At 37.1% G+C, this 17844-nt stretch overlaps 1 protein-coding gene across 1 annotated transcript in view; it reads right to left on the bottom strand.

The window, feature by feature from the left end:
• Positions 1 to 1929: 1929 nt before the first annotated feature.
• ERC2 (ELKS/RAB6-interacting/CAST family member 2) overlaps positions 1930 to 17844 on the bottom strand; it is an 866973-nt gene continuing 851058 nt past the window's right edge. Inside the window, exon 19 of the transcript XR_008445768.1 lies at positions 1930 to 4838. The gene's annotated coding sequence lies outside the window, so the exon portion shown is untranslated. The remainder of the gene's footprint in view (positions 4839 to 17844) is intronic.

Genomic DNA, 17844 nt, shown 5'->3' with positions numbered 1-17844 from the left:
TGCTCTTCTTTATTGCAAAACCTAGTGTACATTTCAATCATTATATACACTGACTTTATGCTGCATTTATAGATGTCACTAACTCTCCCTTATATGAGTGACAATCCTGTGCTGCAGTAGCTAATGTAGGCCAAAGAGGAAAGGCAGAGAGTATAAAAACAAACAAAAACAATAAGTCCTGATTCTACAATTGGATCCACATGGGTGGACATCTGTCTCTGTGGAGCTTCATTGTAGCATCAGGGCCTATTTGGAATAAACAAAATACAGGGTGGTGTGGCAGGCTACATCTAGTGGAGGGAGGGTTTGCCCATTGTTTGAGAAGCCCTGCAAAACTCACTCATTGCTCTGCTGCATGTGTAAAATGAGGTCAGTCCAAGCTCCTTGCAGTAAAATGCAGACAATACCCTACATCATCAAATATCCTTTCTTATCTCTGGGCTGCATTCTGCCCTGGGATGCGTGCAGGGCCCCCGCTAATTACAATGGGAGCTGCACATGTGCTTTAGAGGGCAGAATTTACAGAGGGAATTTATTTACAGAGTGTGGGAAAGCAGCAGTATATCCATGGATCAGTAATTACAAGTTTTACTTTTAGGAGTAGAGAGGTGACCCCAAAATCTGAAACTAATGGAAACAAATTCATGTAATTACAAAGCCTCATGTTTCATACTTCCTGACAGGTCTTAATGCCAGCCAGGATGCACTTTACATAGATTACCAGATTTCTTTCAGGGCCAAATCCTGCTCTCAGAGCATAGCACAAGCAACCAGATATGAACTGGAATTTCTACAGTCCATCAGTTGGCTTACCCCAGGCTACGGAGTAGCATTGAGCCCCTCTGGACTATTACTCATCCTCAGAGCTGCAGCACTTCTCCGTCTTTGAGCCACTGGGCAGAAACACAGATCTGTCACCTCTTTCTGCACAGCCAAGCCATAAGTCACCTGATTCTGCTGTGTCCAAGATGGGAAAGAGGCAGGACCTGCCCCTAAAAGCAAGTAGTGATCTACTATGAAAGCAGAATTAAGAATGAACATGGATATGTTGCTGGCTGAATTCTAATGCACCATATGTGTTGTCCGAATAAAGAGCCAAGCAATCATGAATGATTACATTTGGTCCAGAAAGAAGATGTTATGAGCAATCAATACTCAATTTATAGTGTTCCAACTCCAGGCCAGATAGACATAAGTAAAATATATAATAAATGTGCATTTAGATGTCGTTAATAGTGCAACTTAATATCCCATGTAAGTACAATATTATATAGCCTTATATTGCTCTTACCATGAGGAATAATTTATAGGTAAAGAAACAGAGCTTAAAACTAAGAGACTGTGTTTTTAAATAACCTACCTGAAATGCATACTTACTTACCTTTTATTCTCCTGCTATGTGTGCACTGAGTTGGTCCAGGGAGTTCTATGAGGTAAGAAATTCCTGTCCAACAAAAGTTCCTTTTCTAAAAAAATGAACATAATGGAAAAGGCGAACAACTTACCAGGCAGCTGAAAAAGGAGCTGACTGTGTAGAGAATTTCACACCTAATGGCTTTTGGTCAGTAAAATATATAAACAAAATGTAATTTTTTATGCAATTATAAAGGGTCACACAAAATATTATGTTTTAGAAAACCATGCAAAGAGTATATTGCTCACTAAGTCCTTAATTCTGAAAACACTTCCTAGCATGAGTAACTTTACCTACCTTATAAGTAAAGTTACTCTGGTGCATAAGTGTTTGTGGGATTGGGGCCTAAGAGACAGTTTCCTTTTGAAACAGTTTGTGTAACAGTAACAAGAGGAAGATAAATTACTTTGAATGGTAGCAATTAGAGAAAAGAGGAGTGTGATGAATTTACCATGTGGAAAACATCTTATATTTGTTTATAGTCATTAAACTTAGCTTTAATGACACTACACTGATTTCAGAAAGAAACAGTTTATTTGATGAATAGAAACAAGCTGATCAACAGTAAGTACTTCCCATACACATGATAATAATGTTATGATCTCTAAATACCTTGGTACTTCACACTTTTACTAGACATTAAATTACAATGACTGTCTAATACATGCCCACTGGTAATTTCTAAGGATTCCTTAGTTTCATATCAATGTCCTTAACCACATATCAATATCACAATCCAGAACATGCCACTCACTTGAGGAAATTATTACATGAAGCACTATCAAATGAGGGGTTAAGGTAAATAGAGAATACTGACCCATTGTTGCAGAACATCACATTCAAACATCACTCTACACAAAAAAACAAAAAACAACCCTCCCCCCCACACACATTGCAGATATAGTTTGTGTCAACACATCTGAGGTCTTTTCATAAACACTGTTGAAAAAGGAAATTTAAACCCACTTTCAAATGAAAGTCAATGTGCAGTTACGTGCATACTAGATACACAAAAATCATTAAATACAAAATTCATACTGTACATTTAAATGAAAGAAAGATTGTGCAGTACAAGCCTGATTCCACACTAAAATAATAATTATTTATCTTAAATGTTAGCCAAAAGTTGATTTAATTTCTTACATTTAGAAGGGAGTGGGGGAACTACCAAACATTGCTGAAATAAAATATTTTCCCAACATCACAGTGTTTATTGTAAACCCCGAGAGTCTATTTCAGTATATGAAAAGATTTTTCTCCAAACATCATAGATATCACATGAAATGAAAAAAACCAAATGTTAGACAAACATTTTTTTCTTTAGGGGCTAACTCATAGCCCCTGATAAAAGTTTAGATCAATACTCTTACAATATGAATGGAGCAAAAAGTGCTCCTAAAATAATGTCTGTGACAAAATTGGCACATACATATAAATATTTAACTATACAGTTTTGTTTTTATGACCCTATTTTCACCTAGTTTATTTCCTACTTCAAGTATTCAGTTGCAGAGTTAAGGTAAAGACCTGATTGTAAGAGACACAGACAGTTGTCCCTTACTATGACAACAAGTTCATCACAAGAAACTAGTTCTGTTGTCTGAGTTTGCAAGTGCAACATTTGTCATATGTGCTAAATAAACTCCCAAGAGCTTTGCTGTTTTGAAAACAAAGATCTAAAATTCCATTGATAGTTAAAGGACAAACTTTTTAAACATGAATGAATTTGGATCACCTATGCTATACTAATTCTATACATTTTACTCTATTTACTGAGATGAAACATCAAGAAGGACTCCTGCTTGACTTAGTTGCTCTTTATTTGCACCAAAAATGATGGTACAATAAAATACTGTTTTCTACACAGCAATCATTTTAAAGGGGTTAATATAGGTATGGCTCACATAGGATGTTACTTCAGGGATAATTGCACCAACAATTTCAAAAAATAATATTTTTCTAAATTCAGTGCAAGACTTTTGGAATAACCACTTTAGAATCCTTTTTTTTTTACAGCAGCAAAGAAAAACTACTAAGAATTAAGGCCACCCATGCTTAAATTCATTGTTTGTCCTTTAATAATGCAAATATTCAATTGCCACTCACGTCAGTATAGAAGTACTTCTTCCATTGACAAAAAGAGAGATGCATCAGTAAAACAGCTGAACATTTGCACATGTTTGCCAGACTGACTGAAAATGGTTATGAAGTTGTAAGGATCCTCTCTTTGAGGAAGTGGTAGAGCTTTAACTCTCATTTGTGTCTCATCACTACATTAGAATGACTTCAGATTTTTTCTTTTTCCTGGCATGTGCTTTAAATTATTCATCTTTATTTGAAATTCTTTGTTGATACAGACAGCTTTTAATTTCTCCTCATTCATTGATATTTTCTTGTTTAACATCAAAAATTCATTGGGATCCATCATGGAGGCTGTTTTTTCACTACAGAAAACAATGACAAATGGTCCTTCATTTTTAGGAGGCCTAATGCATATACTGTATTCAAAGCATTCTTATCTTGATATATTTATGAGTCCCAGCTTTTATTAATACATACCTATATGCATTTGGATGATAAAAGGTTGATCCACTCCAGTATATGTGTGCATGTATACACATATGTACATATACATACCTCAAGCTTTTACCATCCACTAATATATAAATGTGGTATGTAAATTATTGATGATCAATTTAGATGTCCCATGCATTGTCAGAGACACACACCATATTTTCATAAGGCTAATCCTTGCCAACAGCAAGTAGTACCAAAAATTGATTTCATTTCCAACCTGGCCCAGAGCTTAATACTCGTTACACTATCAAAATGTGATTATTTGAGTAACGGTAGATATAAGAAAACAGAGGAGGGTAAAGGCATAGTTTTTACTTTTCTGAAAAGCCCACTTCTAACTGGGGGTGAGATTAATGCAGACTCCATTATATAACAGTGTACTAATACCTCTTTGACAATCTAGTCCACTTTAGAAGTGTTACTGTAGAATACGCTAGGCAGAATCAGCAGATGAAGATACTGCACCTAACAGAACCTGAATTACACATTAAAAATCAATACCAATTTATCAAAATTGGTTAAAAGAATCCATTTAACTGAACTTCAATAAATAATAATATTCTGAACACAAGACCCATTAAAGGTGGAAATGAAGTTCTTGTAATTTCTGATTGAGTCCCCTTCATTATTTTCCAGAGTATCTGACTTCATAATGACTACAAGAAATAATGGAGAAGACACCAATTTATGCAGCATTTCATCTGTTAACAACCTCAGCATTCATCTTCTGTTTCTATGATCTGCTCCAGGATGTCATGGTTATGTTTGGAGATCCACTGCAATAGATTATCAGCTTAATTCTGCAGTGCTGCATTTTTTCCTCCTCTTTCTCCAGCTCCTCTGGCAACTGTAACAACACAATAAACCATTCCAATTATTAAAATGCTTGGCAGGTACAAATAGTGCCAGTTCTTACCCAGTCAAGGTTCTCATGGAAGTAAGAAGAAATTTTGCCTACATAGGGAGAGAGTCAGAACTTTCAGATTTGAACCTATTATATTTATAGAGTGCCAATCATCCTAGTACCTAGGCCCATGTTTATTTCTTTTACAGTTTACTTGTACAGCAAGATCTAAAAGAATGGGGCTGCTTTTAAATTCCAAAGATGTTAGATACCACTAGATATTGTGATTTTTTTCCATGTTAAATATATTTACATGTCTTATGCAAATAGACAGGATCTTAGGAGCGGAAATGCTGCAGTTGCTGACAAACCTAAAGGTCTTGCATCCGAAGAAGTGGGCTGTAGTCCACGAAAGCTTATGCTCTAATAAATTTGTTAGTCTCTAAAGTGCCACAAGTACTCCTGTTCTTCTTTTTGCGGATACAGACTAACACGGCTGCTACTCTAAAGGTCTTTATTTTGAAAGAAGGCATGCTCCTTTCATTTGTCTGCAAGCAGAAAAGCAATTACTGTCTGAAATATGAGCCTGGTGCTGCTGCCCCCCCAAGAGGTGCTGAGGGCTCTTAATTTCCAATGAATTCCATGGCAGGTGAGGGTATTCAGTACCTCACAGGACCTTCCAGAATTGAGAGTACTGAAAACAACGAAACATTTTACCAGTATATTTTAAGGTAAGTCCATTTCAATTTTCTAGAAAGTAGATTGAGGTTTTTTTTAGAAATGCAAATCTCAGATTTATAAAAGGTTAAAATATACAAATGTTCCCTATGACCATTTTTGTCCTGTAGCCACTTACCCACAAGCATTGTACTTACTGGTATGAGTAGTGTTATTGAAGTCAAAGGGATTTCTCAAAATAGTACGCACTATGGGCCAGAGTCACAACCCTAGGAAGTTAGTGGAAAGACTCCTACTGCCTTCAATGGGCTTTGGACCAGGCACAAAATCTGGTAGTAAGTATATGCAGGGTCAGACCCAACTCACGGTAATGGCAACAGAACTCAAGTAACAATAAAATGCCTAACAGCCTTGAATACAGTGCAGTCAAACAGTCTTAGTCAGTACATGTATATGTCAGATGTGGTGGTGGGGGGGAACCAAACACTTCCCTTGCAGTGCATGTGCACATTAATTTATTGAGTTTGTGAATAAAAAAGGACAAATGCATTTACCTACTAGGATTCTCAATTGTTGGTCTCACATTCATGTAACTGACAAGTTTCCAAAATGTTTGTTTAAAAATGGTATAAAATATATTATTGCATTAAACAAATCATCTTTCTGCTCTTGGTACTGTTAAAAGACTATGATGAAGTTGTTTTGTAAATAGAATTATTTGGCTAAAATGGCTTTTTATTTTTAAAAGATAACACTTTATCAGTGTGGTTTTTCTGAAAGTGCAACTCCACACTGTTTAAGTGCTGTGGACAAACAAACATGCAAAGAATTTGAAATCTGTATTTACAGGTACACGTCTGTGTGGTGGCTGCATATATTTATAGTCAGATGAACTATCAATCTTCCTACAAGAACTCGGTACAATTCTTTTGGTTAAAACACTCTGGACCTGATCCAAAGTCCATCCAAGTCAGAGGAAAGATTCCCACTGACTTAAATGGGCTTTGGATCAGGCCATTGAATAGGACAAAAATGACTTCTGCAGAGCTGGAAAGCAAGGGAGTTCCTAAAGTAGATCATGTTACTAGTTCTGGCACATAAAATCTTTGCAAACTTTTTATGAAAACTGTAAGTCAGAGCACGTGTTACATTTTGTGAACCGTGCATAGTTCCCATTCTTTTAGGTACCGAGGATTTTTTAATCATCCAAAGAGATATATAGATACAGGAAAAACCCATGGAAATTAACGAGAAGTGTACATTCCTGCAAGTATTAGAAGAAAAAATGTCTACATCATTTTTTTAACAGGTTGGGAAATGAATAAAACAATCACAGTGATTGTTTTATCACAATCTTCTATATATCTTGATATTTTACAAGCTAAAGCACCTTTGCAATTAACACTCATTTATGCTGTTAAAAGTAAAGAACTCAGATCAAACAATGCTAGTCTGAGGAAGAGCAATAACATGCAAAATACCATCTCTCTGAAGTCCATTTTCCTACTTTTCCATTTAGGGTTAGACATACAATAACAGAACTCCTGGATAAAACGCCACCCACTTAATCAACCAATCCATTCTTCAGGAAATTATATTATTGGAAGTACATGAAAAACCTGTTCACCACAAGTGGGAAATGCACAATATTTTTCAAATAAGTCAAATAAATCTATAAAAGGATATTGCTGTCAAACACCTACAAGGTCTGAGTAAATATAATTTATATTTGTGTTTCTTCAGTGCAGTACACAGCATTAGTCACTGACAAAAAGACAAACCTAAGATTTGACTAGATATATTGGACCTGATATTCAGAAGTGCTGAACACCGACAACTCCAAGTGATAGCAATGGAAGCTACAGGTGCTCAGCACCTTTGAATGTCAGTTAGATATCACTGAATGAAAATTGCACAGGGATCTGAAGATATAAAAAGTGTGATTGCTCATAATGTATGTTCAGAATATTTTTCTTTTCGATAAAGACACCTGCCTGATTACTAGTTTCTGCCTCCAGTCCTTTCTTTTCAGTGGTTATTTGCAGAAACAAGCTGGGGGAGAGAGAGGGTAAACACAAAGGGGTTAAAGGGGAAACTGTTTAATAACGGTAGTAAAATGCAGGCTATTTTTGACATCTGGGTTAATGTCCATTATGTTCCATATGCTTTCCAAATGTTTGCAACAAGCACCCACATACAAAAACAGATACTCATTCACATAGCCTTAAATTGCCCTCTTCTAACCTGTTACACATTCTACCAGCATAAAAGGCCAACAACTGATATGGTCATTAGTGAGAGAGAGAGAGAGAGAGAGAGAGAGAGAGAGAGAAAATAGCCAGTTACTGTTAGGAAATTGGTATCTAACCAAATGGTGGTACTACAAAGCTATCATTAATGAAAATCCAGTAGGGCCATTTCTGCTCCTTAACAATCTATTAGAAGACATCTGCATTATGACTTAACATCTTTAAAAATGTTGTCAGAATGAATTCCTTGTATTCCTAGTGAAGATTTATTTATTATTATGATCAAAGTACTAACAAATTATGTTAAATAATTTAATTTTCTTGGTCTAAGCAACTAGCCAAAACAGTAATAATTCAAAAATAGGATTAGAGACCATTGGTACTAGCAGTTTTAAAACTGTGCTATGGAATGCCACATTATAATCTGAATGCAATTGCGATCCAAATGCATTCGTAAGTATTTGTGGTCAATCCCAAACTATGAAATATTGAGATGGGTAATGAAAAGTGGCATGGAATTCTATTCCTGATTCTGCCACTGACTCACCGTCTGACCTTGGGGCTTTCTATTCCTTAAACCCCTTACATCGGAAGGTAAATAACACAGAACTACCTCACAAGGAGTTGTAAGGCTTAATATCTGAAATGTGCTTCAAGATTCTTGGATGGGTGCTAAATATTATTATTTTTCAGTCTCTGTATTTGTTTAAAACTATACACCATAATAAAAGATTACTTTCATATACGGAATTACAAGTAAAAAGGGAGTATGTGGTTTGTTCAGATACTTGTAACTGTCAGTATTAGCATGTATTACAGAATAGGTGATTCCCCAGGTCTTCAGTGACAAGTACCATGTGGGCATAACAGAAAGACCGCAGTTGGATTCAGCTGCTGGATTCAGCTAAGAATCTGTTCATGACTTCAGTGCAATCCTGCAGTTTAGATCAATGAGAATCTTGTGGACTGTTTTTCCCCTTCCTCTCAAGTGCAGATACAAACATGCTCAAAATTTAGAAACTTGAAATTCAACACTAGGGACAACATTGGGTGCTTTTTTATGCAAATCTAATAGAAATGTGCTCCACTATAATTTGTATTATATTAATACATTATTGAACACAATAGGCTACCTACAATTTGAACTCCTCTGTCACTGCAACCTGAGGACTTGTATTATTCCTGTAACTTTTTGACTGCCAAATTGTTGGGAGGGGACAGATCCACAAAGAAGATTTTGAATGAATAAAGATCTGTCTGTTTCTAAATGAGTATAGCATTCTGTCAAACACTGCTATATGGATTTAAAAGTCTCTAGCAAAAAAAGGGCCAAACCAGGAGAAATAATTAAAATATAATTTTTTATCCAACCTGAAATAGAAAACTTGCAATACTGAGATGCCAAAGACACCTAAGACACTTGCTGAGTTAAGTGAAAAGGTAAAATCTAGTTTGAATTTATAGCATTCCTTCAGTGTCCCTCTAGGAGTTTGGCTTTATGCCAGTGTTCCTTGTTAAAAATTTGTTAAACGTGTTTGGCATTAATGCAAACACAAAGTACTCATTTGTTACAAATTCTATTGGAATGCATTCATTTAAGGCAATGAAGTAGTTACCAGAAAAGAAAAAATGTTCATTAAGTACATTTTAAAAATACAATGATGTATGCAGTGCATAACTATGGCGCCCCAGTGGCTATATAAATATCTGACAGAATAACCGCAAGTTTTGTTTGGTTTGAAATTGGACTCTTTTAAACATAACTGATAGAACAAAAACAGTTTTTGTTTGTTGTCAAAACTGATGTTAGTTTTTCTTGTTTAGAACTAGTTACAATAACCAAAGTTTTGGCATACAATTTCTTATATCTCAAATCAATAAAACATACAGGTTAAAATAATGCAGAAGGAAGTCTCTTGAATCAAATTGTAAATTGAGCACTGCATATTCTATCCAGAAAACACTGAATCCAGAAAACAAAACACCCTGCTTTCAGGAGAGCAAATTTTAGTCATTCTTAAAAATTCCACTTAGAGGAAATGACACCTGTTAGTTTTGCAATTGTCTGACAACATTTGGGTACATGTAGGCAAAAAGTGCACTGCTTAATCATAGTACAGCAAGAATAAAACAAACATCCCAAACCCTGTTTAAACAATTTAAATCTTAATAACATACCTTCTTCTTCATGGTAACATGAAATATTCCTGAATAATGATAATTTATTAGAAAAGACCATTTTGAAGTTTTTTTCCTAGACGTTAGAGACTATCATTAAATTGTTAAAACAGAATAATTCTTCCTCTTACTATACATTGCGTTACAGATTATTCACAGTAAATTTTAAAATAGTAAAAGTATGAGATAAACTAGCCTTTTTTGAAGATTCCAAATAAAAGTGGATAAAGTGAAGTAAGACAATGCAGGTATAAATATTTAGTGATTTGCAATAATCATCTATAAAACAAATATTTTTAAAGAAAGGACTTTGTTCATTTCCTGGAAGGGTAATTCAGAAATGATCACATTTTGTTATTTATGTTTTAAATTCTTTACACAATAAAGTTAATCTGTACAAAAAGATCTAGAGCTGGTTGAATTCCTGCATGGATCTGATGAATTTTCCAGATTGCTATAATGCCAGACTTGTCAAATTACCCTAACAGCTTTCTTTGACAGGGTTGTGGATGGAGGGAAGTGGTAGATGTGGTATATATCTTGACTTTAGTACAGCTTTTGATACTGTCTCACATGACCTTCTCACAAACAAACTAGGGACATACAACCTAGATGGAGCTATTATAAAGTGGTTGCATAACTGGTTGGAAAACTGTTTTGAGAAAATAGTTATCAGTGGTTCACAGTCAAACTTGAAGGGCATATCAAGTGAGGTCCTGCAGGGACCAGTTGTGTTCAATATCTTCATCAATGATTTAGATAATGGCATAGACAGTACACTTATAAAGTTTTTGGACAATACCAAGCTGGGTGGGGTTGCAAGTGCTTTGGAGGATAGGATTAAAATTCAAAAAGATCTGCTCAAACTGGAGAAATGGTCTGAAGTAAATAGGATGAAATTCAATAAGGACAAATGCAAAGTATTCCACTTAGGAAGGACAATCAGTTGCACACATACAAAATGGGAAATGACTGCCTAGGAAGGAGTACTGCAGAAAGGGATCTGGGGGTCATAGTGGATCACAAGCTAAATATGAGTCAAATATGTTTAGTTTGGAGAAGACTAAGGGGAGACACGATAACTGTTTTCAAATACATAAAAGGTTGTTACAAGAAGGAGGGAGAAAAATTGTTCTCTTTAACCTCTGAGGGTAGGACAAGAAGCAATAGGCTTAAATTGAAGCAAGGGTGGTTTAGGTTGGACATTCAGAAAAACTTCCTGTCAAGGTAGTTAAGCTCTGGAATAAATTGCCTAGGGTGGTTGCAGAATCTCCGTCATTGGAGATTTTTAAGAGAAGGTTAGACAAACACCTGTCATGGATGGTCTAGATAATACTTAGTCTTGCCTTGATGCAGGGGACTGGACTAGAATTTCTCTTGAGGTCCCTTCCAATTTTATAATTCTATTCTTTAAATAGCTAACCTGAGTTACGAACAACAGCAGATACCATAGGAATGAATAAAATCAAATTGTTCCAAATCATCTGGGCAATGACAGTCCTTGAAAACTACTGTACCATTATATGATAGAACTAGATGAAGTTTGTGAGCCTTGAGACTATTTAGACAAGGATGTTTTCTCTACTAGGAATGTTTATAAATCCAAGTTAGGACATCGATGTTACTCGACAGATTTTTTTAATAGATACTTTTTTATAAAAACAAGTCTAGTGCAAAAACAACGCTATTCAGAACTATGCCAAAATTTAAAACATTCTTCAGTGTGTAATTTCTACACTGAAATAAAAAGGGGATTACAGGAGCTCCATTAAGAATCACTTCAAAATATTGTTCTCACGGGGCCTGAATCAAAGTCTACTGAAGTCAATGGACAAACTGCCTTTGATGTCAATGGGCTTTGGATCAGGCTCAGAGAGGGCAGAAAGGAGCAGTCACTGGGGCACAAAGCTATTTGTCAGGATGCTAACAACTCCCCCAAGGTGCAGAGTTTGAAACAGGACATTTGCTACCATTTTAAATGAGCAGAAATATTGACTCATGAAGAGGCTCAAACGACAAGAGTTCCCAACACGATCCTAAAAACTGGCATTAGTAGAGATCACCTAATGAAATTTGAAGGAGCCTTTTTCATCCTTGCTGATGTGGAATGCCATTTATTCTCCTGCTAGGCACTAATTAGGGGCCTTGTCTGAAGATCAAGGTTTTGCAATCTCTGCTTCTTAATAACATGGTTTGCCTGTCTGCCACCTGGGACAAGGCAAGGTACTCTCTTTTACTCCAAACAGCAGGCACTGCCTTAGGCCTGTGCAGGCAGGAAACTGTTCCGGCACTTTCAGTAATTTAACCACTTCGCTATTGGCCTTCTATAACCATACTTAAAGTCCTGAATAAGCAGTGACCCATCCAACAGGAGTGCACCTATTTAATATAAATTACTGTGTGATTGGATATCAGATAGTAAAGGAAAACTTAATATATAATTATGATAATAAATGACGACATCAGAACTACATAGTCTGTTTATTTATAGACGAAGCGGAGGACACAAATCAACAAACCATTTGTTTTGTTTCAGAGTTAGAGACAATTCAAACTTTCGGTGGCTGACAAATGAAGTGGTTAAATAAAAGCTGTGTCAAGCCCCCAATCTAATAAGTCATCTTATTAGGAAGTTGTGATGCCCTGCTTGCCCTGGCTTGTGGCTTGTCTGCTCTACTGAAAGATCTCCTGCTGGGACCTTTGTGGCATTACATGAGGTAGAGAGGCTGCTGCAATATTTGAGCCTTGATTCTGAGCAGCCAAAACAGCAGGAGAACTAAGCTGCAAAGAATTAAACATGTAACAACTCTACAGCACAGTCAGTGATTGAGGTTGGCCCTTTTGCTGTTGACACATTCTGGCCCCTGTAGGTTGTGGTCACTAAGCCCATTAGAGTTGCAGTGTGGCAACAGCTAGTTCAGCAAGTTCAATGTGTTTCTGCTTTATTTCTAAACGCAGGGCGCAAGCTCACAATGATAGCAGAACGAAATAAGGCAACAGAACCATGCTATAAACACAGTCGTCATTGTCAGGGATGTGAAACTTGTTTTCAAAAACTGTTTATTTTTGGCAGATGGAGGTTGGATGTATTTTTGCATTTTGTTAACTGTATTTTAATTTCAATTTACTGCATGCTTTAAAAAAAAAAAAAAAAAAAAAAAAAAAAAAAGCCCCGAGTGATGTTGTTTCCTTTTAAAAGAGAAAATTGTCACTAGTTAGAGTGATCTCTTTGTTACTAGGAATTCATGGAAAAAATGAAAACAGATGGCATGAACCCACTAAAATCTCATTTGGGGTCAATCCCATTCATTGGCACTCACTGTAATTAAATCCACGCTCCTCAGAAGTCTGGTAAAAAGATATGCAAAATACCTCTCATTCAGAAAAAAAAATCCAGAGAATGTGAAATGAGCTCTAAATGCTGAACGCACTTAAACAAATGAGATATCTATATGATCAAAACAGATTTAGGGCAAGATTTAAAAGGAAAAAAATCTTAGGCAAGTCATTTAAGCTAGGCGGTATGTATAACACACACATTTTAAAATGATGATTCCTCTCTCCACAGGGTTAGGCTTTTCTGTGCACTCTGGGAATGGTGAACGGTTGCCAGTTAGGGTGACCATGTGTTCCTGAATACTGGGAGGGTTCTCAAAAATGAGTTTTTGATCCCAGTTTTTCTAAACTCCTGCAGGCTTGTCACCTGAAGGAGCCATTGGCCAGTGCAGATGGTGCAAATGACAGCTGGCTGAGTGCATGTGTCCCTCAAAGACTTCCTTGCCCTCCAAACCTGTCGTAAATTGCCAGCCTGCTTTCGCCCCCACCATAAGGCCTCTTGGAGACTCTCTTACCCCCTGCATGAGTCCTTGAACCAAACACTCTCCATATTTAGACTTAAATCCACAGGGCAGCGGGAAAGGAGGAGGAGAAGGGAGCTGCTTGGCTGAGCAGGAGTAGGCAATTTCTCTTGGTCTATGCATATTTCCCTGACACCCTCATCCCATCCTTGGACAGGTGAAGTGACAGGCTTTTCACTTTAAAATATGGTCATTTAACTGCCAATACATCATTTAGCTGCTGGTGAATATGAAACCCCATGCTAACTACCTTTTTCCAGACACACACAAAGCTGCTGGCAAGAGCAAAGCACATCATTTGTCAGCCACCACTGAAGAAGGAATAGCTTTCCCTCTCCCCCATTTTGTGTTCTTGGTAGTTGGCCTGATCTGAGTTAGGCCATAGCTATGGAAATCTATTGATTGATGGGCTCTGGAATCTCCAATTTTGTGGGATTTACCTTTTCTGTAATGCCTAGATTTGCTGATAGCGAGTTGGGGATTAGAAGGGAATACTCCCATGTATATTGGCCTGGCACTGAGAAGTTTGTTTTAGTTTCCCGCTGCAAGAGTCAGCTGATAGTTAACCATGAAAACTGTCTGGAGTTGCGTTTAGCTAACTCAGGTTATTGTGGGTTTCATTGTGCCTTGCTCCTGGAAGCATATTGGTCACTACATTTTTGTTGTGCTGGAGTGCCTTGTGCTAGTGGTTGGAGGTTCAATGCGAAAGGATCACAGGCATAGAGCAGGGATGCAAGGGAGCTAGTTTTGTGGGTGGATCAAGTGTGTGGACAGGTGTTAAGATGAAACACAGATTTGAAGTACTTCATGTGTGGGCCCGTTTCTTTCCCCTGGGGAAAGGGCTGGATTCTTGGCTTGAGAGGACATGTCTTCTTGGAAATGCTGGGCACAGAGTGGTGTTTTTGGAGCTGATGGCTCCCATAAATTGGCAGAGAATTGCTGGGATTATCACTTTTGGTCCAGTAGCCATTTTGTTATTTAATTTAATACAAGTACATCTTGCCTGAGATGACATGCACATGTTTTTTCTGATCACATGGGGCAGAAAAGCAAAGTGTTTTTATTTTTAAAGATTTGTGTAAGCCAGGGGTCAGCAACCTCTGGCACGCGGCTCACCAGGGTAAGCACCCTGGCGGGCCAGGCCAGTTTTGTTTACCTGCCATGTTGGCAGGTTCAGTCGATCGCGGCTCCCACTGGCCATGGTTCGCCATCCCAGGCGAAAGGGGGCGGTGGGAAGCCACGGCCAGCACATGCCTCGCTTGAGCCGCTTCCCGCAGCCCCCATTGGCCTGGGACGGTGAACCGCGGCCAGTGGGAGCCATGATCGGCCGAACCTGCTGATGCAGCAGGTAAACAAACTGGCCTGGCCCACCAGGGTGCTTACCCTGGTGAGCTGCATGCCAGAGGTTGCCGACCCCTGGTGTAAGCTAATGAGTTTGAAAGCCTTGTTCCTTGGACATGCATATTCATACTGACAGTTATGCCTTTAGTCACACAATGGGCTTGTCTATACAGCACCAGCTAAGCACACTAGAGAGGAGTGCTCTAACATGGTGCATGCCAACTACCCAATGTAGACCCTGCTGGCATGCTCTGAAAGGTAACTAGTTCACATTAAGATACAGGGCTATGTTAATGCAAAATAGATACCTTTTAAAACACACCAGCAAGGTCTGTATAGAGCAATTAGAGTGCATCACATTAGTGCACTTTACAAATCACACCCCTCTGGCACAGTTTGTCACACAGTGTAACAAGCCCTTGTTGGTTTTTTTGTGTGATTTAAACAAATTATTAGCACCCTGTTTTACTAGTGCATTCTGTTAGCTATTAGTCATGTACTGCTTAAATGGAAGTTATTAGAATCTGAAACCACCACCTGATTGACAGCAATTAAGGCTGTCAAGTGATTTTTAAAAAATCGCAATTAATCGCACAGTTACAAAAATTAATTGTGATTAATCGCACTGTTAAACAATAGAATACCATTTATTTAAATATTTTTGGATGTTTTCTACATTTTCAAATATACTGATTTCAATTACAACACAGAATACAAAGTGTACAGTGCTCACTTAATATTTATTTTTGATTACAAGTATTTGCACTGTAAAAAACCCCAAAAGAAATAGTATTTTTCCATTCACCTAATAAGAGGACTGTAGTGCAATCTCTTTATCATGAAAGTTGAGCTTACAAATGTAGAATTATGTACAAAAAAACTTGCATTAAAAAATAAAACAATGTAAAATTTTAGAGCCTGTAAGTCCACTCAGTCCTACTGCTTGTTCAGCCAATTGCTTAGACAAACAAGTTTGTTTACATTTGCAGAAGGTAATGCTACCTGCTTCTTGTTTACAATGTCACCTGAAAGTGAGAACAGGAGTTCTCATGGCACTGTTGTAGCCGGCATTGCAAGATATTTATGTGCCAGATGCACTAAAGAATCATATGTCCCTTCATGCTTCAACCACCATTCCAGAAGACATGCGCCCATGCTCGATAACAATCCAAATCAGTGAGGACTGACGCATGTTCATTTTCATTATCTGAGTCAGATGCCACCAGCAGAAGGTTGATTTTCTTTTTTGGTGGTTAGGTTCTGTAGTTTCCACACTGGAGTGTTGCTCTTTTAAGAACTCTGAAAGCAAGCTCCACACCTTGTCCCTCTCAGATTTTGGAAGACATTCAGATTCTTAAACCTTAGGTTGAGTGCTGTAGCTATCTTTAGAAATCTCAACTTGTTACCTTCTTTGCATTTTGTGAAATCTCCAGTGAAAGTGTTCTTAAAATGAACATGTGCTGGGTCATCAGCCAAGACTGCTGTAACAGGAAATATATGGCAGAATGCAGGTGAAACAGAGCAGGGGACATACAATTTTCTCCCAAGGTGGTCAGTCAGAAATTTAATTAGTGCTTTTTTTTTTAAATAAGCGTCATCAGCATGGAAGCATGTCCTCTGGAATGATGGCCGAAGCATGAAGGGTCATACAAATGTTTAGTATATCTATCACGTAAATACCTTGCAATGCTGGCTACAAAAGTGCCATGCAAACGCCTGTTCTCACTTTCAGGTAACATTGTAAATAAGAAGAGGTTAGCATTATCTCCCTTAAATGTAAACAAACTTGTTTGTCTTACTGATTGGCTGGCCAAGAAGTAGGACTGAGTGGACTTGTAGGCTCTAAAATTTTACATTGTTTTGTTTTTGAGTGCAGTCATGTAACAAAAAAAAAATCTACATTTGTAAGTTGCACTTTTATGACAAAGATTGCACTACAGTACTTGTATGAGGTGAATTGAAAAATACTATTTCTTTTGTTTATCATTTTTACAGTGCAAATATTTGTAAGCAAAAATAATATACACTTTGATTTCAATTACAACACAGAATACAATATATATGAAAATGTAGAAAAAATCCAAAGTATTTAATACATTTCAATTGGTATTCTATTGTTTAACAGTGCAATTAATCATGATTAATTTTTTTAATTGCGATTAATTTTTTTGAGTTAATAGCGTGCACTAACTGCAATTAATCGACAGCCCTACATGCAATATATGCTTATTTTATTGCAAGATAAATAATTCTAATTATGAAGCAAATGAAGATGCCTTAGAAGTAATTTAGAGAGGTATTACATATGGTAAGCCTGTTTTTTGCTTTTAACAAAATATAGTTTCACCTTCTCCTTCAGACAATTCTTAAATATCTTTTTTTCATATGGCTCATCACAGGAACCTATTCATATATGCCTAAAGCTTGATAGTTAAAGTTATATCTTAGTTTAATTTCTAGAGGAAAGATGCAATTCCTTGAAATGCTAACATGATTCATCTTTTTCAAGCTGGACTAGCTAGCTGTACTAGCTCTTAGAACTGATAGAACATTACCATACTGCCTGAACATGACCTTGTAGGCATAGCTACTTCTTATTTTTCAAATTCCGATCCAAACAGCATGCAACAATTTAAAATCTAACCCATCTTAACTCATGTGGGCTAATTATGATCCATTCTTAGGGTCTGCCATGTAGTTTTCAGT

Source organism: Malaclemys terrapin, chromosome 7, assembly GCF_027887155.1.
Source record: "Malaclemys terrapin pileata isolate rMalTer1 chromosome 7, rMalTer1.hap1, whole genome shotgun sequence".
In the NCBI taxonomy this organism is placed as follows: Eukaryota; Metazoa; Chordata; order Testudines; family Emydidae; genus Malaclemys; species Malaclemys terrapin.
The sequence above is the reverse complement of the archived record's forward strand: the minus strand, read 5'-3'. Positions and strand labels throughout refer to the sequence as shown.